Consider the following 15,033-nt stretch of genomic DNA (forward strand, 5'->3'; position numbering starts at 1 on the left):
TTTAAGCATAAAATACCAAAGACTTTAATTTACTGTAGAATCACTCCAGGTAAAATCATATTCTTTTGTTACCCATGTCTATCTTTCTGATTGAAGAATAACAGGAGAAAAGAGCTTTATGAAGGAAAGAAAAGAGAATGGCTTCTGGTTATTTAAGAGTCATTACCGGGGGAGGATAAGAGTCTCTGCGGAGCATGGGGGTGCATTTGAAATCTTTTCTTCCTTCTGTCAGATTTCCTATGTTTTTAGGCACAGCATTCAGCCTCATGTATTATTGCCTTTTCATACATTTGTTTGTTTTGTTTCTTAAGGATAACAACCAGATTTTACATTATTCTACCAATTAAGAAGTTTTATTTACTTTGCATTATTTTTATTGATACTCACCATACAAACTTGGTGAGGAAAGGGAGACGAACACAATGCCTTGCACTTAAAAGGAAATTGGAAGGGGAGGTGAACCATGAGAGACTATGGACTCTGAAAAACAATCTGAGGGGTTTGAAGGGGCGGGGGGGTGGGAGGTTGGGGGAACCAGGTGGTGGGTATTAGGGAGGGCACAGAAAATGCAAATGCGGATTCAAGCAGTCAAGTCATTTTGCCCAAGGTGACACAATACAGGACTCAAACTAGCATCTCTAAGCTCTGGACGTGATTGGTGGTGCTAGCAGGTGTTAACTGTGGGCAGGGCAGGAGCAGCTATGCACGAGTGGTGTCGGTTCTTAACTCCAGACCCATCTTACCAAATGTTACAGCTGGTTTATTGATGCAAAAGCACCCTCTCTTGTCTCCGTTGTTTTTCTGCTCAGATGGAAGGAAAGAAGTTTGCTTCTGGAAGGATTCAGAACTCATAAACTGCTCCCCTGCTTCCCCCACCCCAAACAGCAAAATTGCTACTAGTTTTCCGATCATAATTTGTATTCCTTTCTTAGCAAGTCTCAATTTCTATCATGCATGCAATGATGGAGTGTGGGGAAAGAGAACTAGGGATATGAAGCTCAGTTGTCTAGATTGAAAAGAGGCATAGCTCACATCCAGATGATCTTTTTTGCTTTTGGATGAATGAATCTGTTTGGTTAAGGTTGGGTCGGTCCCTACAATTAGTCCAATTGCCTTTGGTCAAAACCTGAGTCAGCCAAAACAAATAGTCACTTAGGTAGAAACCTTGAGCGAGTACTGGCAGACAATCCCAGAGAGGGAGTCGAGGGTCGTGAGAGGCCAAATACTAGAAATACTCAGATAAAGGAAGGAGAGATAGTGCTTCCAGTGCAGGATAGTGGGATGTATGTGGGTGTGTAAGGCACAGCGAATCTGCTTGGTACACTGCAGAAAGGACATTTTTCCATTGGCACCTTATTTTTAAGACCTGGAAATACAAGCATGTATGCAGGTTTCAGAAATCTCAAAGACTAGAGAGCATAGTGGCGATGTACATAATTAAATGCAACACACTTGAATATATACAATATGCCTTCCAGATGCAACAGAAAAAAAATGGATTCCATCTAGATGGTTAGCAGAGACTTTAGAAAGAAGCTGAAAAAACTTTGGGAAGAAATTTAACTTGATTTATTCAACAATTATTTGATACTCTGTTAAGCACTAATGAATAAAATAATTTGATTCCTTTATAAAGGATTATTACATTAAATAGGGTGGCTATGGAAGGACTCTGAGATGTTTATGTTGGTATCTAAAGGATAAGAGAGATCAGCTACATGAAGGGAGGACATAAAGACCATTCCAGGTAGATAGAATAGCACATATAAATGTCTTGCAGATAGAGGAGACTTAAAATGTAATTAAAATAGGGAGCAGGCAGAAAGCAGTAGGAGAGGAGGCTGGAGAGTGTGGCCAGATCATGCAAGGTCTGCTATACAGAATAAGTTCAGGATTTACTTTAAGTGCTGTGGGCAGCCAGTAAGACAGTTTCAAGCAGACCTAAGACATGATCTCAGGCATGCTTTGTGCCAGGGAGCCACACATTGAAGTTCTTATGTCTGAACATAGCATAAGAGCAAAAGAGCTGCCAAACTCTTGCTGGAGAGGGCACAAAGGCCAGCACTCAGCTGAGTGTGCTCCCTTTTCACCCTGATAATGGAGGGGACACAGCAAAGCTTTTTTTTTAAGAAAGCTTAGCTACCTGAGGGGATTTATATTTTAGATTGTTCTTTTTTTTTTCTTTTCAGTGTTCCAAAATTCATCATTTATGCACCACACCCAGTGCTCCATGCAATACATGCCCTCCTTAATACCCACCACCAGGCTCACCCAACCCTCTATCCCCCTCCCCTCCAAGCCCTCAGTTTGTTTCTCAGAGTCCATAATCTCTCATGGTTTGTCTCCCCCTCCAATTTACCCAACTCATTTCTCTCCATATCCCAATGTCCTCCATATTATTCCTTATGCTCCATAAGTAAGTAAAACCATATGATAATTGACTCTCTCTTCTTGACTTATTTCACTCAGCATAATCTCTTCCAGTCCTGTCCATGTTGATACAAACGTTGGGTATTCATCCTTTCTGATGGAAGCAGAATACTCCATAGTGTATATGGACCACATCTAACTTATCCATTCAACCGTTGAAGGGCATCTTGGCTCTTTCCACAGTTTGGCAACCGTGGCCATTGCTGCTATAAACACTGGGGTACAGATGGCCCTTCTTTTCACTACATCTGTATCTTTGGGGTAAATACCCAATAGTGCAATTGCAGGGTCATAGGGAAGCTTTATTTTTAATTTCTTAAGGAATCTCCACACTATTTTTGAAAGTGGCTGCACGCACTCGCATTCCCACCAACAGTATAAGAGGGTTCCCCTTTCTCGCCACATCCTCCCTAACACATGTTGTTTACTGCCTTGTTAATTTTGGCTATTCTAACTGTTGTAAGGTGGTATCTCAATGTGGTTTCGATATATTGTACTATGGTAGCAATGGACTAGAGAGAGACGAGAGCAGACAGGCCCCTGAGGACACCAGGTGTGAAAGTCCCAACAGCAACAGCATGCGCTTGAGCAGCATCTTAGCCTCAGCAACATGGTGATGGACTGATTCTGGTGAATCCAAACATGGGGGATTTTTTCTTTCTCCCTCAATTCTAATCTATTGCTTTCTTGCACTAACACAAAATTTTAATGGTCTGAATTAGTAATAGTAATATGTGTACAGATTTTTAACATATCCAAGATTCTGGGAGTGATACAATTTTTAAAATTTGGTATAGGTAGGCTTCTCTAAGGACATGTTTATATGTCCTGCTATCCTTCTGAAAGGGAGTTTATTGGAGCGCTTTAGGATGGGAAAATGAGAACTTTGGAGGTATATGCTAGTATAAGAGATGCATTCAGCAGCTGCAGAAAAAATAGATGAAACAGATTCATTCATCCAATAGCAAACAAACCAAGGTTAAAATGGAAGAGAATAGGGGATACAGGGACATAGGAGGTATTGCATACATATTTGGGGAATTATTTTGTCTTGAGAACTGAGAAAGTACTTGAGATTTCGATTTGCTTTTATAAACTAGATGACCCTGCAGTTAAACTTAATAAAGCAAGGTTGGAGTGCAGAGAGGAAAATCTCTAGCAGTGTAGCCTAAAACACACTCACCGGTCAACTCACGTTACCATTTAAGGGCCTGTTTGTTCAAACTCATTTGATGACTACCACTACTACTACTACTACTATTACTACTACTACTACTACTACTACTACTAATAATAATAATAATAATAATAAAAGATATAGTGACATTACCTGTCATACCTTTGTAATATCTCATGTTTGTCCCCCAGCAGGGTACTCCCATGGTTCATGTGTTTCCCTTTTAGAGGTATATGACTGGAAATTCTAAGTAAAACATGGCTTGGTTATTTCTAGAATAAATTTTTAAAAATATGTAAAATGATACAGAATAAATAGAATAGGAAAAGGTAAGAATAATAATGTATATTTATATTAAAGGATTACATGAATGATTGAGTTAAAGGCACTTTGTAGAATGCTATATAAGAATATTACTTCCAAAACTTCCAGATAATGTATATTTTGTAACATAATGCAGGAATAATTATGATAGTGGTCATGATACCAGAACTGAAAAATTTCCAAATCAGCATTTGGCAGTCTAGATTTTTCTAATTTGGTTGCCTCGTCATCACCTTATCAATGTGAGGACTTCAGCTATCATTCAACTATAGGGAACTTGGCTTTGCAATTTCTTAAGCATAACGTAATGTTGTAATCAGACATATTCAAATTTGGTATTTCAAGAGTCATTGTCTTCTCATAGAATAAATGGAATCTGATACTGTCTTGAATATCTTGACAGATGGGCTCATCATTTCAGAGCAGATGGCAAGATGATTAGGCTAAACTCTGAAATCTTAAATACTAGACATATGAGCAACTATACAAGAGCTAAAGACACTGAAAATACCTCTTTAGACAGCCTGCATTTTAGGGGGATATTTGTTTAAAACTCACATATTCTTTTGCTCTGAGGGAACTTATAGCAAATACATTCTGTTGTTGAAAGAGTAGAGACATTTTGTCAGGTTGCATTAGGTTTGAATCCAGGTTTGCTTTTTGCTAACGTGTGATGAGATACTTTGGCTCAGTTTCCACATCTATGAAGGCTGGGTCAATAGTAACAGCCTCATGGAACTGGGGGAGGAATTTACTGAGATCACGCATGTAAAGTATCACAGATATCTACCCCCCACAAATACTTTCCTATATTGACAAACAATTCAATTGTTCTGTATTTATAACTGAAGAAAAAATGTTTTCATAAACATCATTTTCTGGCATTTTAAAAACATTTCACTGAAAAGTATTCTAAGAAACAGACAACAAATGGATAAGTGCATATAAAAATATACCAACTTGTAGACATATGTGTGGGAGATACACAGGCACCTTGTCTTTATTTAACACTAATTACAGATTTTAAAGCACTTTTGCAATCTTTGCTTCATTTGATCCACACAGTCATTCAGTAAAGCAGCAACATATCCACCTAAATAAGTTCTTAAGGCTAAAACTCAGAAATTAATTGAATTTTCCAACACAACTAAAATTAAAGTCAGACCTAAAACTTATATTTACAGATTCTGGGCCCAGATCCAAAGCAAAGGGATTCTGAAGTCCTGCCCAGACACAATTTCTGCTTCCTCCCTCCCCCATATTGATGCAATGAGCATTATTGGTTATGTTCTCAGCACCCACATCATCTTCCACCCATCAGTATACCCAAAATTTGCATTGGAGGGATCATTACCCTCACATTCTCAGCCACTTAATTTGAATACTATTGATTCTCACCCTCAGATCCAGGAGTGGTTCATGCTCTGCTAAAGCTAATTTGTCTATTTAATCCTCCTGGCTATAATGATAGATTTTGGGAATAGGCGTAGTACTTGGGGTCAAAGAAATGCGGAGTGACTTTTGCTGGAGAACCCAAAATAAAACAGATTCCTCTTTCTTCTTTGAAAACTATTTCTCTGGAGACTGTGGTATACAAATGTCAGAAATGGGACCAGAGCAGACATTTATGATAATTAGGGGAGCACAGGAGTGACCAGGACACTGTAAAACCTGTGGCAGAACCTAACCTTGTAGAGATCAGAACGTCAGATCTTTGTTGGCACTTAACCCCTAGATCAAGCTTTCACTGAATTACTCCTAAACTTTCAGTTAGATTAGTCAAGAAATTCCCTTTATTATTCAAGTCCATCAAGGATTTTTTTCCTAGCAATAGAAAGACATGTGTAAAATGCTATGGCTAATATTTTGGCAATAAAAAAGCAATACTACTTGTGATAAACATTTGGATTCATTGGAAAATTTATCTCTGGAATGCCATTTGAGCCAATTTTGAGAAGAGTTTACTTTTGTAAATTTTACAAACAACTTTATGGGATTTTTTTTTCATGTCTTTAATTTTTATTTAAATACAATTAGCCAACATATAGCACATCATTACTTTCAGATGTAGAGTTCAATAATTCATCACTTGCATATAACACACAGTTCTCATCACATCACATGCCCTCCTTAATGTCTGTCACCCCCAAATTGCTGGAACTCATACAGGAATTCAGCAACGTGGCAGGATATAAAATCAATGCACAGAAATCAGTTGCATTTCTATACACTAACCATTAGACAGGAAAAATAGAAATCAAGGAATCAATCCCATCTACAATTGTGCCAAAGACTCTAAGATACCTAGGTATAAACCTAACTAAAGAGGTAAAGGATCTGTACTCCAAAAACTACAGAACATTTGTGAAGGAAATTGAGGATGACACAAAGAAATGGAAAAACATTCCATATTCATGGATTGGAAGAATGAATGTTAAAATGTCTATACTACCCAGAGCAATCTACACATACAATACAATCAATATCAAAATGCCGTCAACATTTTCCACAGAGCTGGAACAAATAATCCTAAAATTTGTATGGAACCGGAAAAGACCCCAAATAGCCAGAAGAATGTTGAAAAAGAAAACCAAAGTTGGTGGTCTTCAAGCTCTATTACAAAGCTGTAATCATCAAGACAATATGGTACTGTCACAAAAACACACACATAGATCAATGGAACAGAATAGAAAACCCCAAAATGGACCCTCAGCTCAATGATCAATTTTTGACAATGCAGGAAGATTATCCAATAGAAAAATGACAGTCTCTTCAACAAATGGTGTTGGGAAAATTGGACAGCTACATGAAGAAAAATGAAACTGGACCATTTCCTTACCCCATACACAACGATAAAATGGATGAAAGACACCTAACTGTGAGACGGGAATCCACCAAAATCCTAGATTTTGGAGAACATAGGAGAACATAGGCAGCAACTTCTTCAACCTCGGCCACAGGAACTTCTTGCTAGACACTTCTCCAAAAGCAAGGGAAACGGGAAAAGCAAAAATGACCTATTGGGACTTCATCAAGATGAAAAGCTTCTGCACAGCAAAGGGGTAAACAAAACTGAAAGGCAACCTATGGGATGGGAGAAGGTATTTGCAAATGACATATCAGATAAAGGACTAGTATCCAAGATCTATAAAGAGCTCAAACTCAATACCCAAAAAAACAAGAATCCAGTCAAGAAATGGACAGAAGACATGAAAAGACATTTCTCCAAGGCAGATATACAAATGGCCAACAGACATATGAAAAATGCTGAACATCACTTGGCATCAGGGAAATACAAATCAAAACCATAATGAGGTATCACCTCACACCAATCAGAATAGCTGAAATCAACAAGACAGGGAACAACAAATGTTGGAATGTGGAGAAAAGAGAATCCTCTTACACTGTTGGTGGTAATGCAAGCTGGTACAGCCACCCTGGAAAAAAGTATGGAGGTTCCTCAAGAAGTTAAAAAGAGAGCTACCCTATGACCCAGCAATTCCCCTACTAGGTATTTACCACAAATATACAAATGTAGTGATTCAGGGGGGCACCTGCACACCAATGTTTATAGCAGCAATGTCCACAATAACCAAACTATGAAAAGGGCTGAGATACCCATCCACAGATGAAGGGATAAAGAAGATGTGATTATATATACATACACATACACACACACAGTGCAGTATTACTCAGCCATCAGAAAGGATGAAATCTTACCATTACATCAACATGGATGGAACTAGAGTGTATTATGCTAAGTGAAGTCAAAGAAAAACAATTATCATACAGCTTTCACTTGTATGAGGAATATAAGAAATTGTGCAAAGGATCATAGGGGAAGGGAGGGAAAATAGAATGGAAAGAAATCAGACAAGAAGACAAACAATGAGATATTCTTAACTATGGTATACAAACAACTTTCTAATAAATGCACTTGACCATCATTCCATCAGTCTACAGGTGATTTAACACGTGCTCTGAGCCAGGTGTACAGAGGAAAAAAATATAAGTCTTGTGACTGATCTTAGGAGGCTTACAAACTAGTTAGGTAAATAGGGTAGCAAATATGACCCAGTGAAAAGCACTAGGCTGCATGTGACCATATTAAATACTGTGGGGGAAACTTGAGTCTACAGAAATTCTGAACACCAGTGTGGGGCTGGCAGAATTAGGAATGCCCTCATGGAATAGTTGAGTCCAGGTGAGCTCTGACCTGAAACTATAATGTAATAAGTAAAGAAATGTTGACAGAGATGTCAGGACACTTTGAAAAAGAGAAGTAGCATTTAAGATATGTAGAATGTTCTGTATCCCTAATGTTTTATCATTGGCTGTTTCCTTCTCTGTATTACATGACTATTGAAAGTTGAGCTGGGACACAAGAGAGATGATGTCTTGTTGTGGTTCTAATATTTACTGCATTATTAAAGGAAACTTTGTTTTGAGATAGAGGTTCACAGGAAATAGTGAGATTGTTCCAGGAGGTCCATATACCCTTCACCCAGGTTCCTCCAATGGTATATACTTCTGTGATGTATTTTCATGTGTAGATGAGGTAACTATCACTTCAAACGAGAGGCAGACCTATTCCATCACCACTAAGGCTTCCCTTAGGCTTCTCCCTCTTATCACCCCCAACCCCCAGCAACCACAATTTGTTCTCCAGCTCTAAAACATGGTCATCTTAAGAATATTATATAAATGGAATCCATTTTTTTTCTCTTTGTTCATTTCTGTTTTCTTTTGCCTGCTTCCCTTTGGGTTATTTGAACATCTTCTAGAACTCCATCCATTTGTAATGTTTTGGAATATATCTCTTCTCATAGCTTTTTTTAGTGGTTCCTCTAGGTATTATGCATACATAACTTAACACAGTCTGCTGGTGTTGACATTACATCTCTTCAGAGAAGGACAGAAACCTCACCTCCTTCTATGCCGTTATGACCCTTCCCCATTTATAATTTAAATGTCTTAAATTTTCCTCTACAAAATTCAGCCCTTGTCATGATGAGTACTGGGTGATGTATAGAATTGTTGAATCACTATATTGTACGACTAAAACTAATATAACACTGTCGGTAACTACTGGAAAAAATTAAACTTAAATTTAAATTTTAAAAAAATCAATAACCACATCAGTGTCATAATTTTTGGACCAACTGTCAAGCATAATTTAGAAAAATGCAAGAGAAGAAAAGTATATTGTCATTATACAAACAATTTTATTCCTTATAGTGCTTTAGTGCTTTTTTTTCTTCCTTCCTAGTATTTCTGGAGTCTTTTATCATTTCTAGGTAGAGCATTTCCTTTTTTAGCTATTCTTTTATGGTAGGACTTATGGTGACAGATTTTCCTAGTTTCCTCCTTTTAAACTGTCCTGTGTTTTTCTTTCATTTCTGAAGGATATTTTTGCTGGATGTAAGATTCTAAGTTGACAGTTTTTTTTTTCTTTTAGTCCTGGGAAAATGTTGTGCCATTTCACTGATACTCCCCTCTTCACCCTCCATCCTGCTGTTGAATCTGTTTACTGAGTTTTCTACCACAGTTACTGTATTTTTCAGTTCTAAAATTCCATTTAGAAAACAAAATTTAAAAATCCATTTGGTCATTCTTTAGATCTTCCACTTCTTTCCTGAAACCTTTTATTTTGATAATTTGTTTCAAATATAAACATGATTATTCACTGAAGAATTTTAATAGTGGCTGCTTTAAAATCTCAGTCAGATAATTCCAACATCTGTGTTACCTCAGCCTTAGTGTCCATTAATATCTTTCTCATTCGAGTTGAGATTTTCCTGATTCTTTGTACAAGTGAGTTTCTATTGAAACTAGACATTTTAAACACTATGAGATGCTGGGTCTTATTTAAATATTGTTTCAGTGGGACTTTTTTGACACTGTGCCAGCAGGGGAAGGTTCTGCCATGTCATTACTGTCAGATTGAGTAGAAGTCCAGATGCCCCACTTGGTTTCTGTTGGCAATATCAAAAAGAAGAAGTAGCTCAGTACTGCTGGGTATGGATGGTAGCTCCTTCTCTCCATTAAAATTCTGGTGATTCCATTCTGGCTGGGAGGAAGAGTGGTGCCTTACTGTTCTCCACCTGGCTTCCACTAAACCTACAGAGGTATGGCCTCATTACTATCAGGTGGTGATAAATTCTTGACTCTCCACCAGATATCCTCTGCTACAACCCCAAAAGGGAGGGGAAAGAGCCTTTCATTGCTGTCAGCTGGGTGTGGAAGTCCAGCTCACTAGGTGTTCTCCATTGATAGCAATGTGGCCTGGGAAGACTCACTATCACTTACCAGGCTGAAAGCACCGGCTTCCCAGAAGGTCTCTGCTCACCTTGTCATTGGGGCTGGGAGATACAGTTCAATGGTGGAAATATAGGCTTTTCACTTAGTCTGTGCTACTTGGAGTTTCATGTTGAGCCTCAGTTCTTTACTGTGGTGTTTGGCCAGAGCAGCATGGTGTTGTCTACAAAGCTTTTTTTGCTTGTTTGTTTTCTTGCTAGGCTGACCCCTTCCTAGTTCTATGGTGAGAGAGACTGGGTTTTTCTTGGGATATTTTAAAAATCTATACCCCTTGCTGATTTCTCTAGCATCCAGTCCAGGATATATGAGGCAAAAGAAACCCCAAGAAATTTACTACCACGTTGTTCTTTAGATTCCCCCAAACCCTAGCATGTTTGTCTTTTTCTGTCTTTCATATACATAACGTCTGGGGTTTTTAGCTGTACTTAGCAACAGAAACAGGGAAAATTAAGTCTACTCTTTTTAGAATAGAAGAGTATTTCTTACTACCTCTGTGTCACTGGGCAGTCACATAAATTCTCTGAAATGATTTTCTCATTTACATAAGCTTGGAAGCTACCACCAGTCTAGTACTGATGCTAAAACTAAGACTAGACAGTAATCCAGAGTTATGGTAAAGATAAAATTAAATAATAGGTAAGTATTCTCCAAATTGTAAAATGATACATAGAAAAGTGATTGTACATATATCTTTCCATATATGTATGTGGATGGTGTGTATATAAAAATATGTGTGTATAAACACACAATTACATCTTTAAAAAGCCCCTGGAGTTTCTCAGGGGTGTTTAAAAAATTATAAGAAATACCTTAAATAACTAGTCCTGTGGTTAATTCTTTACTATAATGCTTCAAAATTTTTAGTGTCTCATTATGTGATGTGAAAATCATTTCAAAACTAGAAAAATAATGACTGTGGTTATTTAATGGCCATTTGAAAGGGACAAGCTCTTCAGCATTATCTGCTTAGACAGCCAGTGATTCCATAAACAATATAATGGCTACATTTCCAAATTTGCTTTGTTGAGAAATCACAGCCTAAAGAGCAGCACAGGATATAATTTATCTCATCAACTTTACCAAAATCTGTAGGATTCTTTGAAATATAAGGGATAGAAAAGTTGACTCCAAAATGTTTTAAACCAAGAGAGAAAATTTATAGACTCCTATAACTGAACAGTTCAGTTAACAGTCTCTAAATAGGGCTCAAAGCAGTGGCCAAAATATCTACAAAAGTCCAAATTTTCCCCATCTCTACTTCAATTTCATGTTCTTAGCTTTGTTCCAATAATATCCATCATTACTCTTGACATCCCTAACACATTTCAACAGCCTTAGCCTTTCTTCTTTGTTGGGATGAAATATCTTATCACCTTTTTAAAGAAAAATAATGAAGTTTCCAGTAACTTTTTTCACATAGTCTATAATTTATTGTCCCTTATTGGACTGAATTGGTTCTCATGGAACTTCTCTCTGCTAGGCCTGAGATCTAATTAAGTTCTATCTCAAATCCAATACCTCTTGTCAGAGAGCTGAAACACAATGATTGGCATTTTCATCTGTTCATGTTTCATACAGAAATATTTTGAGATAGAAAAAGAAGCCAAATTTCCATTTTAGTATGATTTCCATTTTAAGGATGAGCTGGTAGAGCTGGGACTAAAACATGGGTGTTCTAACTTTCAAAACTTGTTGCACTGCATGGCCCTCTGTGCCTAAGGATAAGCTCTCATGGTACCTACAGTTAACTGTACACAGTTTTGTAAAACTGCATGAGGTGATGATGAGCCAACTCTTTCCTATTTTTATCATATAATGCTGTCAAGAATTTGATATGACTCAATAATTATATAGTGGTTTGACAACATGAGACACAAGCAAACAAACCCATATGAAAATAAACCTGGTACTTGTGCAGAATTAGAACCAGGTCCAGAAATAAGAGGAAGAGAGGGTAATATTCCCTAACTCTGGCTGCTGAGAGTACAATGAAAAATCTGTTGTGTTTTAGTTATTATTTTTCCAAAAATTACTCAGGTAGTCATGGGAACAGAGCAGTTTTCTAAAAATCCAGAGTTTGCAGCAGACTTAAAGAAAACCACCAACTAATACTCTGGGAAATTTAATAAAGACCCTGAAGTTTTTCATTTGGCAGATATTATTGAAATGAATAGAGCTCCAAATCCTACCCTGAGTAGATATACCCATATGCAATTTCTTTTATAATTCCCTGTGAACTAAAATAAGAGTACAAATTCAGATGATAACCCTCCTAATATCCCTACCATGACTGTTCCTTGCAACTTAACCTCCCTTAGTACATCCCCACATCTTCCCTTACCTTAAAAATCCAAAGAGTAAAAACATGCATATGAAAAATGGTGAACTAAAAATTGAGTGATCTTTGAAATACCTCTCCTATGCATCAGCCTTCTGCCTAGCAAATCTTCTATGACCCCTCATTGCCCACACACCACATGGTTTAAATGCTGATTCTTCTATACAGCTCCTTTTAAAAGTCTATCATGTTTACCTGTTGTCATCTCTTGACCATCCATGTTTAATTACCCCTTGCTTGTGCCTCTTGGATCATTCACTGTTCCTTTAGCACATCTGTACCTCTACGGCTCTCTTTGGTTATGCTATGCACTCTGACTTCATGTCCATGATCTTTTCCTCCTCCTTCACCATTCTTTTCAGCTTTACATTATTTTACTTGTTAACTATCCCTTCTTCTCTCTCAAGAATCAGTTCCTCTGAGAATCTCCCATCTCTTTCATCATGCTCCCACTGAAGCTCTACATTACTCCATTTCTAGCACATTTTCTATGTGACCTAATTACCCAAATATTTATAACCACAAACACAGAGCAGGCATGGGATAAAGAGAAGAGAAAATCCCTGCCAGTGAGTAGCATGCTTTCCATCTGGGAGATAAAAATATAACTGGAAAATTTCCATATTCTATGGCTAAATGCTGACAAAGCATTATGCAGGTTATGTTATCATAACACAAAATGTGAGCAAGGTAACTCAGGAGGACTTCTAGTGATGACAACATCTTGGCAGAGCTTCGTAGGATGAGTACCTTAAATAACTGTTTAAACGAATGTATCCCCTATTTGAGCAAAATCCTTTCTTGAAATCCTATTCTTTTTTTCATAACATTGAATGATGCCCAGCCAAGTCTAAAACAAGACATCAATAAATGTTTATGTGTTAAACAAATGATTAAAGTAATGAAAGGATAGATTTTTTATTAGGCACATTGCCTCTTGGATCCTGGTAGGTCAAATGGATCATTTCTTATTTTCTCTGATCAGCTCACAACACTGACAAGTGAAGATATAATCAATCAAAAAAAGAAAAGACAGGAATTTAGCCAAAATAGAGCTGTGTTGTACAGTGTAGTATCACCGTATCTCCTACACATTTGCCCTGGAGGAATAATCTATGTGCCACCTTGCACTGGGATAAAGGGAATTGACAATATTACACAGATTGGAAGTTTTAAGGCAGAATAATGCTATTAAAAAAAAAAAAAAGACTTCAAGTCAAATTTGGCCCTAATATTTTTTCCTGTATGATTATATTTCACCTCTGAAGCACAATCCCTTCTCTTGTAAAATAGGAACAATAATATCTTCCTCCAGGTTTACCTTGGGATCAAATGAAACAATGCTTTTGAAAGCATTTATCTCAATGGTTAACACACTATAGGTACTCCTAAACAAGTATTTGTTAGCACTTTAGCCAATATTTATTCTTTATAATTTTGAGCAGTCCTTGACTTATACTTGATATTGGAATAGGACATATAGAAGTCTGCATGCAACCCATAATCACTCTCTACTGATACTGCAGACAAAGGCTTTAAAAGAAGATGGGGTGCTGTAATCCCATTAATCGATCTGCCAGGAACAGTGGTCCAGGTTTCATGCAAGAACACCAACCTGGGAAGAGCCAGAATGGAGCCAGCACTCTGATCATCACATAGCTGGCCTGCTTCCATCCAGAGAGAGTACTTTGTAACAAGGCTTCCAGTGGGCTAGCTCAGTCTTGCCTTTTATTTTCACCAAGGGCACAAACATGGACTGTGACAAAATAAGATTGCACATCTCCTGCTTGATTTGAAGCAAATTCTATGAGCAAGACACTCTATTTTTTCAAACAGAAAACAAATACAGTTTTTGGACAAAGACAGTTCTCACAGTATCTTGAAATTGTTACATATTCTAGTCTCTTACAGAATTCTGTATTATTAATTCATTCGGGATGAGATTTTAGTTCTTAGGGTAAATTAAGTACACTAGGTAACAGTTATAAAGCTACAGGAGAATGTGGAAAATTGTTAATTACTTGGTCATTTCCAGGTAGTCTTCAGACCTGTAAAGAGTAATTTGACCAACTGTAGTCCAGAAGAGCAGAAAATGCCAGAATTTTCCTTAGCGGCTAAGGAAAGAGTTTAGAGATATTTATTCATAGACAGTTTGGGGGTCCACCAGTACAGTTATTTGCTTTCGCATCTTAAGTGACCCCTACTCACTTCTTCCTATCAGTCATCTGAGACCAGTCCCCATCAAAATCCACTGGGATGGGGTGGGAAGAATCTTCAACTTGTCATTTAAAGACAGGAAAAAATAAGAAATGTCTCATGTTTTAGAGTCTCCCATAAGTGAAATTGTATGTAATCATCAAAACAACCCTTCTGCAGGTATTTTATCTCCATTTACAGATAATAAGCTAGAGCTTGGAAATGGCCCTATAACTGCCGAGAGGCCAAG

At 37.5% G+C, this 15,033-nt stretch overlaps 1 long non-coding RNA gene across 2 annotated transcripts in view; it reads right to left on the reverse strand.

The window, feature by feature from the left end:
- LOC309873443 overlaps positions 1-15,033 on the reverse strand; it is a 35,132-nt gene that overhangs the window by 7,716 nt on the left and 12,383 nt on the right. Inside the window, exons 2-3 of one of the 2 annotated variants that reach the window (XR_014316360.1) lie at positions 14,203-14,343; positions 3,761-3,853 (exon numbers count right to left, since the gene is read on the reverse strand). This is a non-coding gene — a long non-coding RNA (uncharacterized lncRNA). The remainder of the gene's footprint in view (positions 1-3,760; positions 3,854-14,202; positions 14,344-15,033) is intronic. The other variant, XR_014316359.1, reaches the window with a different exon arrangement.

This window comes from Mustela nivalis, assembly GCF_964662115.1.
Source record: "Mustela nivalis genome assembly, chromosome: 9".
NCBI lineage: Eukaryota > Metazoa > Chordata > Mammalia > Carnivora > Mustelidae > Mustela > Mustela nivalis.